General features: G+C 43.6%; 1 protein-coding gene across 3 annotated transcripts in view; it reads right to left on the bottom strand.

Annotated features, from left to right (window-relative positions):
- PHACTR1 (phosphatase and actin regulator 1) overlaps window positions 1-14949 on the bottom strand; it is a 310963-nt gene that overhangs the window by 174070 nt on the left and 121944 nt on the right. Inside the window, exon 1 of one of the 3 annotated variants that reach the window (XM_069809110.1) lies at window positions 1560-1661. The exons of the other annotated variants lie outside the window; for them this stretch is intronic. The gene's annotated coding sequence lies outside the window, so the exon portion shown is untranslated. Of the gene's footprint in view, window positions 1-1559; window positions 1662-14949 lie in introns of those variants that run through there. 3 annotated transcript variants of the gene reach the window in all.

Genomic DNA, 14949 nt, shown 5'->3' with positions numbered 1-14949 from the left:
GTACCACATTTTATTTTGTGTTCCCCCGTTTATTTACAAACTAGTTTATACGTACTTCAGAGATGACATCACCTGCCACCAAAATCTTCCCCTCTTTGATGTAGGTCCACGCACAGCAACTCCATAAAATAAATACTAGAACCACCTCTTGAAACTAGAAACCAGAATAGCACAGAAAGACAGTGCAACTATCCAAGCTAACATAAGGTCAGGTCATGCCCTGCCAGGAAAAAAGGAAACCATTGAAAGAGAAAAGCTGTTATTTTGCTTTACTGGAATGGGTTAGCGGATAAAACGCTGGGGGATTTGGTTTGCATTTCCAGTTCTTTTCCAAACTTCTTCTTCAACATTGGCTAAGTTGTTTAGTTTTAGTAGACTCCAAATGTAGATGTCTAGCGTGGTTATGGATGGCTGAGTTTCAACATCTGTTTTTATCCATTATGAAAGACAGCAGAGAATTACATAGAGCAGAAGACCCATTGTGCTCCATACCATGAACACGTATTTATTCACCTGACTGTTAGGCAGGTCTATAATCATGGCATCCTGTGCCAGCAACCAACCTCTCCATTCCTGGCCATGTTTTAGAACAGCTTGACCAGAAGCCCACAGGACATTTTCCCATACTTCTGTTTCTTCGTGTGAAGTAAACCAGTCAAATATCTCTGCTAATCAATGGAAGGCTAATTCCATACTTAAAATCCATGCTGAAAGGTACTAGAGAGATGACCAGTCTCTGCTACGAATGCACTGCCGCCTTCACCTACAGTAGAAGATTGTTTCTGCACTCTTTATTTCCAGTCGCAGATCTCAGTTTGTCCCTAGCTCCTTTTTGCAGTCTGACAGCTGCTGTAGTTCTGCATAATCACAGAGCACAGAGTAAGCATAAAACTGACTCGAAATCTAAACTCCATTTCCAAGTGCATCCTCTTCTGTCTTTCTGAACAAGCCTTTTCTCTGATCTCTGCCTGTGTTCTCCCCTTCTCCCCGTTGGTTATGGGTTTGCCCAGTTTGCATGCAGACGTAAAGAGACTGGTTTAGGTAGCCACCAGGTACTGGTAAAATACAGCTGCATTTTCTATCATCTTGCAGTATGTTCAAAATCACGTGTCAACAACAGAGCTGAAAAAATCAGCAGCAGAACATAACTTCCCCCTACCTCAGCATTTTCTCACCCTTTCTTAAGTTTCTTTGCAACCAAGGGCTGAGAAAAGTACCACTAGGCCATTTCAGGTCTTCTAGATAACTTTTTATACCACCTCCATCGTGCGTACTGTTATTCAGCAGTTACTGCAGATCTCAATTTCAGTAGGATTTGCAAGTCAATCCTCTATCTGTAAATCCCAGATGGCTCAGTGATTTTTAGCACAGCTATTGATCTCCTCATTCATACATACCAGCTTCTGGACAAACACACCCAGCTGCTCTCATCAGCCCCGTCTGACTGCCACGAGCAGAAAAGAGGACTTTGTGAACCCAAACGCTACCCGCTAACAACACCACCACTTTGAGAAATAAAATTGGGCAGGAATAAGCATATGGTTTGCGCGTTTGCCTACCTGATAGGGATTACAAGGCTGCTGCCAGGCTCCCTCCCTTGCGCTGCAACAGCTGTGCTTTCGGCAACTGAGCAACAGCCTTCCTAAGCGTTGTGCTCTGAAAACGCACACGCTCTACACACACCCATCCAGCCTCGCCGTGCCAGACAGCCCCTTCTCCTCCGCTGTCAGCCAGCCGAAAAAACAAGTTGCAATTCAATGACCAGCTCCCATATGAAAGGGAGATACAGAGGTTGGAACAATCAATGCAATTACCCATCCTGAAAACAGCACGAGGCTTTTCGTAAAACGAGAACAATCGGGTTTTATCTGCCCTTTTCCCCCCTCCCATATATTACCTATAAATGAAGAAGGTCTTTAGCAAATCCCTGCATATTTTATGCCAGCTGCTGTCTCTTTTTCATTCTGTCTTACACCACTGCAGAACAGCAAGAACGATTTAGACTTCCCGGCGGTGGGGAAGGCGACTGCTCCTTACCTCCACAAGGCAGGGATTCCTACCTCCTCGCTGAGACCTCCAAGGAACCATTTGTTCTGATAAACGATAGGTGAAACCGGTTTCAGAGACAGAGGGTTGTCGAAGGGGAGAGGAAACAAGCCAAAGGTCCAGCTAGCCTTCCCTCTCCACCCATGCTCTTTCCCTCAGACCACTAAGCTTGCTACCATAAATCAAGCCTCCACATGGCTGCGGCAGTAGTAGGAAATTTCAGACAAAGTGGCGTGGGTATTGTATACTACTGCTACCCGTTCACATTTTAAACACTATTTGTTGAGCTTTGTAACATGCAGTTTGTCTCCTTCTGCGGGGAATTACTCAGGCAGGCAGTCACATGGCTGCAGCAGCACAATTAGAGGATTCAAACCGTGCTAAGCTCTTCAGGGTTTTGATCTGGAAATCATATGGAGTGGGAAGATAAATAAAACCAAATGATGATGAGGAACTACTCTCTTCGTGCAATTAGCAGCTTGTAACTCTCCCAGTCCGCATTCACCCAGGGCTTGCTGTCACAGAAAAGCTCTGATTTACATAGTAGTGTAAACCTCACCTAAGTTAGAAAGGAACCCATTAGTACATGAAGTTCGAAATAGGCAGGCAAACAGGCTGCAACACACCCTCAATAAGGGAATGGCTACTGGGGAGACGAGGATATGTATGAATGTGACTTTATCAGATTTGGGGGGCCAGAAGTTTCAACAGTATAAAAGTAGTTGAAACATTTAAAGTCAAATTCACGTCCCATACAAGCCTTCTCCAAGGTTCAAAGTTGTTCACAACCAGGAGAACAATTTCAGGGTTTCATAAAGTCTAAAGTGATCTGATAAAAATATTTGGATCTGAGATTTTGGGTTAGAACAGCTCCATCATAATGCTCTGGAAAGTCTTTATGGTGCAAAACACAATAAAATTAGCAAGGAGTTGTTTATAAATGCACAGAGACCTCTTGGCCTTCGTTATGGTGGGATCAACCATGGAGTTTGTGTCTGATTTAAAACCTAGCCCACGCCAGTTCTCCTCCCCCCCCCCCAAACTTAAGGAGCATTTGGATTCATTGCTGTGGTGCATCTGACTGTAATGACAGACTCCTGCAGCTATGGTTTGGACATCCCATCAGCATGGCCAGGCATGGTGTTAGGATGTGAGCCCCAATAAAAAGATCTCCATCTCTGGTGGATACTGTCCTGCTCGCCCTGTCCACATGCCACATGTGGTTAGGCATACCCCCTATGTTCCCCTCGCCCCTCAGGACCATGTTTGCTTCATTCACTTCAGTTGATAGACTGCTTCTAGCCGACTTTCAACTTCTTTCACAAATTGCTTGCAGTATTTCTTCCCCAATCACAGTTTTGCTTATTAATTGTTTTCTTTCTATTTAAGTTGTGTAATGAGGTAGCCAGTTTCATTTTTACCAATTCACTGATTTCACAGATTAATTCATGTAATTGTTCATTCTCATTTCCCAGGGTGTCCCTCCCCCCGCTCCCCACACCACATACGTATTGCTACAAGCAGCCTTGTCTCTGCATCCAAGTCCCTGCACAACACGGCTCTTGCTTATAATTCTCCTTATGGTCAGGGGTAGTACTGATGCTGCCAAAAATCCATCCAAGAGCCAGCCAAAGACCAGAATCTTGCTCAAGGAGGCACTAACGGAGGTGCACAGACCTGCAGCAGGAATGGGCAGCTCCTCAGCACTTTACCCCTCCTCTGGTCTGTGATATCTGTCCCTCTGAAACTTTCCATCTGATCCGATCCAGCCTGGAGCACTTTCAAATACAAATCTTTCAGTCTTCCAAAGTGCCCCCTGATGACTATGTACTGCCATCCTCCACTGAGGAGGGAGCTGAGAAATGGTGGATGGCCGTGACCACAAAAGTCAGTGCAGTGGAAAATAAACTCAGGAAAAAGAGGTGCTACTGGAAGGAAAGGTGCATACCCGACCCTGCCATTTACATGACCTTTTCGCTCATTCTGAGCTGGTGATGTTTGTGGTCAGTCATACAAACGTGGGTTGATCTCCCAGCACACAGCACTTGAATACAGGCCCTGGCTGTCTTAGGATTACTGCGCCCTTTTCCTCTCCCAAAATCTTTCCGCTTTGGGTATGACACCACCCTGATGCTCTTGTCTCTCCAGCAAGCTGCCCTTTCCTTACCCATTCCACTTACGCCCTGCAAAGCACATGCAGGGAAACCTACGGGAAATTAATATTCACAATAAAAATGGAAAAAAGATGCCATTGAAGACTGCTTGGGTTGCTGGAAATTTTGGTGTGGAAGTCCCAAAACTCAGGGGGGACTCAGTGATGGGATGGATTTGGTGTTGGACTCTAAATGAAAACTGGCACATATGAAAAGGCTTAAAGCAGAAAGCTGACAGAATACACTGATTTCTGTGATTTTACTGTCCTATAACTATTGATCTCTGGAAGGAACACATAGCACTTGTTTAACTTTTTGTCTTGCTTTGGCACTGAAACCTTTATAATAAAGAGAAAAAGGGGAGCTTAAAAACAGAGTCAAGTCCATACAATGGGGATCTGAATCAAAATCTATTACCTGTCTTGTGAAAAAGACAGCAGCGTGTACCACAGTTGCCCCCTATAAATCACTAGCTGAACAAGAAGCAGCAAGTCAAATGGACTAGTGCTACTGCATGCTTTCTGAACAGCTAGGAAAGCAATATCTGACGGTCATCTCATGAACGTCTTTGGTGGCCTGACACACAGCATTGCCCAGTTTCATCCTGAGAGGCCTGTGCTTGTCTGCTCCAGTAAAGAGAAGTTCTCCCCTCAACCCAATTTGTCAGTCTCCAGCCTCATCTACGTTGTGACTCAGGTTAGGTGCTTATAACAACTGCTTAGCAATGCAAGGCATACTCTCATTAAGGGGATCAACATTTACTGAAGAATCAGATGTTTCCTCTTGCCAGTTTCATCATATGCAGTCTAAAAAAACCCCAGATCTTAAATCTTAATATTTTAAAAACAGTAATAAATATAGAAGAGCATTCTGTGTGACTGTACTTTGATTCACTATGTGTGGTTGGTCTATTTTTTTTTTTTTTACTTTCTGTGCTTTAAAAATAAACCTCAAACAGCTGTGATTCTGGCATGTTCACATGTTCATAAGGAGCTGGGATTCCACGAGACACCACAGCATAGAACGAAGTCGCGTGCTGTGCTCCTCACAGAAAAGCTGAACATTTTGGGCAGCCATCATTCTTGGTGCAGCTCGACTGGGTTCACTGAACTCAGTACAGTGTGTCCAAACCAACTGTCTTTTGTTTCTGCATGGCAGAGATAAACATGAAAAAATAAAACTCATTTCATCAAAATGGCAAAAAATACTTTATGACATATCAAAGTGGAAAATGGGCAAAACAATCTGGTGTCAAGCAGAACGTATATGTGAAACAGAGACAGCAATACTATATCCTAGTTTTTCTAGACAGACTTATTTTTAATGCTCTATGTCTGTGAAGCAAGCCCATCAAATTATTTTTCCTTTCCTGAATATAACACATTTAAAAAAAAAAAATCCAAAACCTTGTCTACTTTAAGCTCCCTAGAAATACTGTGAAAGTAATGCCTACCAGAATTTTAATGACACAGAGAGATTTACTGCAGATTAAATTTGATTAAGTATTGCTAAATAATGAGGCATTTCAGGGGAATTTCAGGGGACTGTAAGATAGTGAGGGAGTTCTGCATCCAGTCTTTTGTCTGTAATACTTTGAGTAATTTACTAATATAGTTCATATTATGTAGTATTTCACACAGGCAACTGAAATGCATGTTTCAAAAAAAAAAAGGTACTCCATAATATAAATATTCCTAGCATACAAATGCTGTTTTTCAGAGAAGGTTCACAAAACAAAAATGCTTTGGAAACAACAGTAATACTTGTACAGCATCTTTCATGTTCCAAAACATTGAACGGAAAGAGTAACCAATTAATCCTTACAACACTCCTTGAAATTCATAGATTACTAATTCCCCTTTTACAGATATGCCCACTGAGGTAGGACAGTAAATTATTTGGCTAAAGCCATAGGAAAAGCTAGGGCTAAAAAAATCAAAGGAATATTGACAGCTAACGTTTCCAGATCCACATCCCAAATAATTCTTAATGAATAACCCATCATTTTAAAAAAGTGCGTACTGAAGTTCCGTTACAGGTCTAGTGACTGGACAGGTCTTGGTGGTGGTCCCTTCTCACTGGTTCTCTGTGCAGCACCTACCACACTGCAGCCCCATTCCCACCTGGCTATTAGAGAGTACTTTAGTACAACTAATTTAGCAAAGACCTTCATGCAATGGGTAGCATAAATGAATACAAATGAAACTTTCCAGTCTTGCACCATACATGGTTTTGGTTATCCACTCAAAGACACGATACTGTACAGAAGGCATTTGGATGCTGTGCAGCATCAGATCACACAAAGCGTAAATTCTGTATGGCACACACCCTTTACAAAAGCAGCCTTATTTTCAGCATAGTTACTTTCATTATCACATTCCAGTAGCTCTTAAAAATGCAAGCTTGTTGAAGGGCCACATGATTCTGGGAGAAGAAAAATAACTATGCGTCTACGTGAGGAATAGTTCAACCATAAATGCACACGACATCCTTTTTAATACACAGACAGCTATACTAGGGTAAAAGTACAGGTAGAGTTGCTCAGCTTGATGATGTATGAATCTCCCCCATCCATTCAATCTGGATGCTGTAGCCAGAGCCATAACAGAAGCAGGGGAATGAAAATTGCATGAAAATGGTCCTCAGTATCCTTTGAGAGAGGGGCATCAAATGTGATCAGCAGCTCTGTCGACTGCTATAAAAAGATAGGCTGTAGATTCATGAGGGCCAAGCAAGTGGCATTCGGAAAGAACAGGAGGAAGAAGCAAACATGATGAGACTTGGCTTCAAGGTCAAAGCTAAAAGCAATGGTAGAAAAGCAGTTCAAACCACAGGGAGAATTCATTATTCTGTGGGTATCTTCATACCTTGGCTCGGAATTCTGGCCAGCACCTGGGAGCCAAATTTAACCCTTTGCAGATCTACTGACTTACATGGTGTCTTTACTGAATAAATTTCTTAAAAAGTTCTGGGTTGCTTACCTAAAGCTCTTTGTAATGAGAGGAAGTTCAAGAAAATCTACATTGTCCTAACAGTGAATCTAAATAAAGACCAGACTAATTTGTTCTTGTCTCACTGAAGGTCTGGAACTGCCTATGCAAAAACCTGGGTTAAATTCTCTCACCTTAGCTTGCAAGTAGTTCCATGGAATTTGGGGCTGTCAAGGTAGTGAGTGAGAGAGAATAGCAAAGCAGGATTACCATGACAAAGCTATTATCTGGCTTTAACGTGGAGGTGGATGCAGGGGTCATCCGAAGGATCTCAGATGCAAGTGCAAGAAGGATCTCACAAACAGCCATCTCTCTCTCATGCTTTCAAGATGTGTGTATTTTTACAACTTACTGCATGTTAAACAAGGTAAGTTTTAAATGGGATCGAGGGTAAAACAAAGCAGCTGAAGAGAGATGCTCACACTTTTGGATGGTGGCAATGCAACCCAGGTGAAAATGGTCATCTTCAGAACACAAAGTTCTGGGAACAGGTGAGAATGGGAAATGAAATGGCCAATACACCATAGAGAAAATACCATGCAGGGCCCATGTTTTGCCTAATACAGCTCCCCTGAGGTCAAATAGAATAGACTTTCATGCTATTCCTAGTGATAGAATAGAATAGACTATTTTGGTTGAAGGGACCTACCATGATCATCTAGTCCAACTGCCCGACCACTTCAGGGCTGACCAGAAGTTAAAGCACGTTGTTCAGGGCATTGTCCGAATGCCTCTTAAACACTGACAGGCTTGGGGCACCAACCACCTCTCCAGGAAGCCTGTTCCAGTGTTTGACCACACTCTCAGTAAAGAAATGCTTCCTAATGCCCAGTCTAAACCTCCCCAACACAGATTTGAACCATTCCCACGCATCCCACCACTGGACCCCAGGGAGAAGAGCTCAGCACCTCCCTCTCCACGTCCCCTCCTCAGGAAGCTGCAGAGAGCAAGGAGGTCGCCCCTCAGCCTCCTTCTCTCCAAACTAGACAAGCCCAAAGTCCTCAGCCGCTCCTCACAGGACGTGCCTTCCAGCCCCGTCGCCAGCTTGGTTGCCCTCCTCTGGGCACATTCAAGGACCTTCACGTCCTTCTTAAATTGTGGGGCCCAGCACCGCCCACAGTACTCAAGGTGAGACCGCACCAACGGTGAATATAGCGGGATAATCCCCTCTTTTGACCGGCTGATGCCCCCCAGGATGGGGTTTGCCCTCTTGGCTCCCAGGGCATGCTGCTGGCTCCTATTGAGCCTGCTGTCAAACCAGCACCCCCAGATCCCTTTCTGCAGGGCTGCTCTCCGGCCACTCCTCTCCCAATTTATACTCGTGCCCGGCGTTACTCCATCCCCGGTGCAGGATCTGGCATTTGGACTTGCTAAATTTAATCCCGTTAATCATAGCCCAATGCTCCAATCTAACTAGATCCCTCTGCAAGGCCTCCTAACCCTCAAGAGAGTCAACAGCACCTCCCAGTTTGGTACGATCAGCAAACTTGCTAATGGTGCATTCAACTCCTGCATCCAGATCGTTGATTATATTGAACAGAACGGGCCCTGGAATTGAGCCCTGAGGAACACCACTGGTGACCAGTCGCCAACCAGGTGCAGCCCCATTCACTGCAACCCTTTGAGCCCTGCCATTCAGCCAGTTCTTCACCCAGCACACCATAAACCTGCTCATCCCACAGCTGGACAATCTGTCCAGAAGGATGGTGTGAGGGACAGTATCAAAAGCCTTACTAAATCCAGAAAACTACATCCACCACCTTCCCTTCACCCACCAGGCGGGTGACCTTATCATAAAAGGATATCAAATTAGTTGGACAGGACTTTCCCTTTCTGAACCCATGTTGGCAGTGCCTGATGATTGCATTATTCTTTAAATGCCTCTCAATAGCATCCAGTATAATCTTCTCCATAATTTTTCCAGGAACTGAGGCTAGACTAACAGGTCTGCAGTTCCCTGGGTCTTCCCTTATGCCGTGATTGCGTATAGGGCAACTTCTATACCAGGCAAGATCAGGGAGAAGGGCTGCACAAAACACGTCTGTGAAGCACACAGCCTTGTGTGTTAGAGAAAGAACTTGTTCCTGATGGCTTAGGAAGCTGCAGAGACAAATAAATCTCCAAACACTGGTTTAAAGGTCTCAATATGTGCTCAGTATGGCACTAGGCAAACCCTTAATATTCAGTGCCTGCATCTCATGCCCCCAGGGAGAATTAAGTGTTTGTGAACCATGGCCTGAATCACCTGACAAAGAGCTGGGAGCATTGAGAGGGTCAATGTTTCACAGAGCTGGAATCAGGTGGTTGCAGCAGCAAAATGCCTTAGAAATTATTATTCTTTTGTTTTTTAAAGGACTGAAAGAGACCAAAGGAATAATCTTTTCTGACCCCCCCATTTAAGAAGATTGTCAGAAGATATGTGCAGAAGATGCCTCACTCCAACCACTGTAAGCTTCTTAAACAAGGAAAGTACCCAGGGGCATCCAGATCGTTGGCGAGAAATGCTTATGCAAACAATTAGTTTTTTCTTCTTCTAGCAAATCTATGAACAGAAGTTTCTTTTTTTCCGGTACCAAAAGCCAGCAACCATTAATTGGATAAAAATAGGCACCTGGGCACTACAAAAGGGGGATTTTGGAAAGCCATTCTGTGGGAGTGTCCTGCCTTTGGAATAGATGTAACCAATGGAAATGCAATTGAGTGCTACACTGGCCAAGTTTGTTGTCACAAACAAACCTGAAGGGCTGGATCTGAACTCCGGTTTCAGGTGGTGTAGATTTAGCTCATATGCCAATTCCAGAGCCTGAGTCTGATCCCAGGTGTGAATCCATACATAAAGGGGGAAGGGATGTAGGTGGGGTTTTGAAATAAGCCTGCAGGCTCCTTTGCCATCTTACTCAGCTGGCTTCAATTCCTTCAAGCAAAATCTACCTCCTAGTACACTTCTTGCTATTTTCAATTTATGCGCCTCTTAAACTGTAGAGATCATGCCTAAGAAAACACAATAAAATGCTCATAAGTAATCTCTGCTATATTCAGTGTAACATCAAGCAGACATTTTTCATCATAACACCCACCAAAGGGCTGTCTGAAAGACTCATCTATGACATGCATAATCGCACTGCCACTTACTGTAATTTACTCTATGAGCAAAGAAGAAAAAGTAGGAAACTATTAAGACTTCCTTAAATTACCATAAGGACATCAAAATTAATAATCATTCAAAAAACTCTGTTCAGCTATGTGTCATGGGTTTTGAAAAAGATGGAAAAAATGTTAGAGAGTAAACCTTGAGACAACAGGTGGAAGAGGCTGAACCAGCAATTGCCAGTACTGAGGAGGAAATGAAAATTTTGCTCTTTTAGAACCAAGATCCAAACTGAATTCCTACTACGGCATTTTTAATGTATCTCTACTTTCTAACTTCTCAGAGAAATGCTTTTATTCTCTTATTTAACGTTTGAGAGAGCACAGACTGCACTACTTGCACAAAGTTAATGAAAAAACCCATTTGTACGCTTCAAAAGTAAAGTTCAAAAGAACCCGCACACATTTTTCCCCAGTAAATACAAAACCCTAACACAATACCAGGAGCTCACTTAAGATTAATGCAATGTAGATGATGCAATTCATGCTGGAGGTATCAACTTTAGAAAGAAATGTCTTCCATGTATTTGTTGACCACCTTGAGGACACAGAGTACTGTTTTTGGGAACACCACTGAACTAATGGGAGATAAAGTTCCTCTTTTGTCCTCCTCTAACATGTTCTCCTTTGGTCTGTAGCCCTCTGAGATGTGCAGCCACAGACTTAATTTGCATGAACCCCCAGTATCAATGCAGGCCGGGGGATGAAGGGATTGAGAGCAGCCCTGCGGAGGAGGACTTGGGGGTACTGGTGGATGAGAAGCTGGACATGAGCCGGCAATGTGCACTCACAGCCCAGAAAGCCAACCGTATCCTGGGCTGCCATAACAACAAACATGGCCAGCAGGTCGAGGGAGGTGATTCTGCCCACCTACTCTGATCTGGTGAGACCCCACCTGCAGTACTGCGTCCAGCTCTGGAGTCCTTGTACAGGAAAGACAGGGACCTGTTGGAGCGGGTCCAGAGGTGGGCCACAAAAATGGTCAGAGGGATGGAACTCCTCTCCTGTGAGGAAAAGCTGAGAGAGTTGGGGTTGTTCAGCCTGGAGAAGAGAAGGCTCCGGGGAGATCTTATTGCAGCCTTTCAGTACTTAAAGGGGGCTTATAAGAAAGATGGGGACAAACTTTTAGCAGGGTCTGTAGCGATAGGACAAGGGGTAATGGTTTTAAACTAAAAGAGGGTAGATTTAGACTAGATATAAGGAAGAAATTTTTTACAATGAGGGTGGTGAAACACTGGAACAGGTTGCCCAGAGAGGTAGTAGATGACCATTAAAAGTCCCTTCCAACCCAAACCATTCTATGATTCGATGATTCTATGGACCCTTGTTCAGGTGTTGAAAGCCACCCAACTTCCCTCACCTGCTATGTACGATCAGACAGAGCACCATCCACAGCCTACTGCTGTGACACTTTTGAAATAGTGTCAAAAATCATTTATTGCTCCAGCATCAGTGGGCCTGTGCTCATCGCATCAAGGATCACCCTCACAATTAGCACAACACTTGGGAAAATGTCAAAGCTAGCTAGCTTGACCAATACTCAGACTTCATCAATTTGTTGATGGAATGAGACCATCTTGTCTTCTACATCCTGGCAATTAGCAGCCTTTTTGCTTCTCTAATCTCAAATTTAAAGAATTAATGTTCCCATTGCAAAAAAAGAAAGCGTTCTTTTATGGGTAACACTAACGTTTTTGGTTTCCTAAATTTTTTCAAAGAAATCAAACAAAAAATCCAAACCTAATTGAATTCACACAAAAAAATAAGTCGCTCAGCTAAATTCAGCTGCAAAGCTGATGTCTAATACACCACAAATCAATGACAACACATACAAACAATTCCCAAGTTGTCAATGAAGAAAGGTCACACCTCCACAGGAGGTGCAAGGAGATACTGTAGGAACCTCCCTGCAGGGGTGTCCATAGGATTTGATTCTACTCTGAAGGGGGTTTTCACACAACGCAGAACTGTGTGATGCACCAGTAGCTGCTACAGAACAAATCAAAGCTCCTTGTGCACCAACCCTCCCAGGTTAAATCTCAGTCTGTGACCAAAGAAAGAAGCCACAATTGCTAAGGGCAAGAGGGAAGTCTAAGCAAACCAGCCAACCAGACAAGTCAAACTAAACAAGAATTTAAGATGTACAGAACTCCTCTTCTAAAAAACAGTAACATCTCTGACCATGAAGATAAGAACTTTGGCCTTTGAAGTCTTGTCTTAGAGAAGAATCTTGCCTGGCAACCTTGACACACATTCACACATCCAGCCACAACAGGAAAACAGACTCTCAAATCCTTTAGAGAAGCCCCTCAGGAACACTCAAAAGTCAAAGAAGAGTAGTGGGTTATTTGTTCTTTTGGCAAAACATGAATCAGTTTATGGGTCCAGCTCCCAACCTCCATCCTCTTCTATACATTTGCTACCAAGAACCTGGAGCTCTGTGCTCGATGAGGTCACTTCTGCAGCCATGTCAACCGAAAGAGTGGGTCCCTTGCAGCATACCTTCAGCATTATGAATTCCTGTACTCATCCTATTGCCACCAGATTGCTTTGTTACTAATACAACAGACTGGGTTTTTTTTTTTAATGGCAGAAGTGATGCATATTCCAGAGTGGTTGCCAAAACAGTGAAATAGAAGATTATCATACCACAGTACCTGGGGAAGGAAGAATACATAAAGAAAAAAAAAGCCTCTACCTTTACATTCAGAGTGAAATAAAATTAAGGGACTACAAAGAAAACCACATCAAGGAGGTTTCAGGTTCTGTACTGTGCCTCGAAGAGACATAGGGTAGATTGCCCACTTAAGAAAAGACGAGAGGTTAAAAGTACCTCCATAGCAGGGGATGCAGAGCTCACAGCAGCAAAAACCTGATTTCTTTTATCTTGAAATCTCTGCAGCACTGCAAGCTGTAGCCTTGGTCTCAGCAAGCCTTTGTGGTCTTTTGGTCAAGACTTCAAACAGGCTCATTAGGACATAACCCTTTATAGATGTGCTCCATAGTGCCTGTATTTCAGGAAAGCTTCCTTCTACAGCTAGCATGAAACATCTGGGCCTTACCCTGGAGACTTTGGGTTCTTCGGAAGTCTGCATTGTTCTGTGGTTGACAACAAGTCCCAGACCTTCCTACCGCCGAGCATCTTTCACACTGAAAGTCTTCCCCCAGCCAACACTTATCAGAAATGCATCTGAGTGAAGAATATTGGAGTATCATCTCCCTCTTTCTAACGTCTAAATATATCACTGAGCAGAGCCCCGGGGCGGGAGTTAATTTCAACTTGTAGAGGTTTCTTACATATGCTTTTATTGTGCCATGGAAGAAAAAAAAACCCCACATCAGTATTTCATTCTCCCAACCCCCAATTCTCCACAAAAAAAGAAGCATTAAAGGTGTCCTGCATTAGTGAATGCGACTCAGGGGAAAAAAAAGGATCACGGGCCAGAATTTTGCTGAGCATATCTGTATCTCCTTGTCCTTTATAGGCAAGTGACACCCCTCTTTCCCCAGTCAGGCGGGCCAGGGCTCCTCTCCTGTGTGCTCTTCATCCCCACCCTAAGCTGAGAGGATAACCCATCGCCTGAGCGAGTGGTACTAACAGAGGAGGTGCCTCCTGGGAGCTGGGGAACCAGCACTGCCAGTGCTCCACACTCTCAGCTCCTTTAAAAGGCAGACCCGCAGGATGCCGAGAAGCCAGGCAAAGGAAACCAGAGGGATTTCCAGCAAAATTTCACTTGCTTTGTGATTGGTTTTGAATTCCGTCCAAAGAACACTGTAATTTCTTGTCCATTTTGAATTCTTTCCAAAGAACACTGTAATTCTGACGAATTAGCATTTGCAGGTAGAAAACAAGAAACCATTTTAGTGGAGAGCTTCTCGCTTGTCTATCATGAAGTGATGAACCTGGGACGCTTTCACTTCGTATTTCTTTTAACAAAACTCAGTAAAACATTTAGCCCGCAGGCATACCATCACATTCTGGGTATTTCACATATACAGAAAACCCAAAAGTGCTCAAGAGTTTGGGGTGGGGATGGGGGAGAAATGACTCATCCTATTTTATGTACTAAGTAGAGAATTGACTGATAGAATTTTAGAAGTACCTAAAAGTGACCCAAGTACAGCTTTCCCATATATAAGACTCTGCAGATTTCAGATCTGATACCTTAAGTCCTTCCAGGGGTAGAAGCAATCACTATAAATTTTACTGTGATGTTGTGAATCCTGAGACTAGATCATAAGGACCGTGAGACAGCAAACCCTAAATCTGTCACTGGCTAGAAAATCTCCACCTAGCTCTGAGGGCACAGAGAAGTACATTTTTAGCTCTGTTATGAGTTGCGTGACTTTGTGCAAGTCACTTTACCTTTCCCTCAGCAAGCACTTCCCTTCATCTCCTTGGCCATCTTGTCTATTTAGATTGTAAACCTTTTAAAGCAAGGACTGTGCTTGCACTAGCGCTGCTCAAAGAGGCTCCAGTTTGCCAGAACTTCTACGCTTTATCATAATATTACCACGGCAATTAAGAAAGACTGAAGGCTGATAACCATACATCATTCCAAAGCACTTAGATATGGTGATGCCATCTATCATGTAAAGAAAAACAGTTGTCT

This window comes from Haliaeetus albicilla, chromosome 21 (genome assembly GCF_947461875.1).
Source record: "Haliaeetus albicilla chromosome 21, bHalAlb1.1, whole genome shotgun sequence".
Classification (NCBI taxonomy): Eukaryota; Metazoa; Chordata; class Aves; order Accipitriformes; family Accipitridae; genus Haliaeetus; species Haliaeetus albicilla.
Note: the sequence above shows the minus strand (reverse complement) of the source record. Positions and strands in the feature narration are given on the sequence as shown.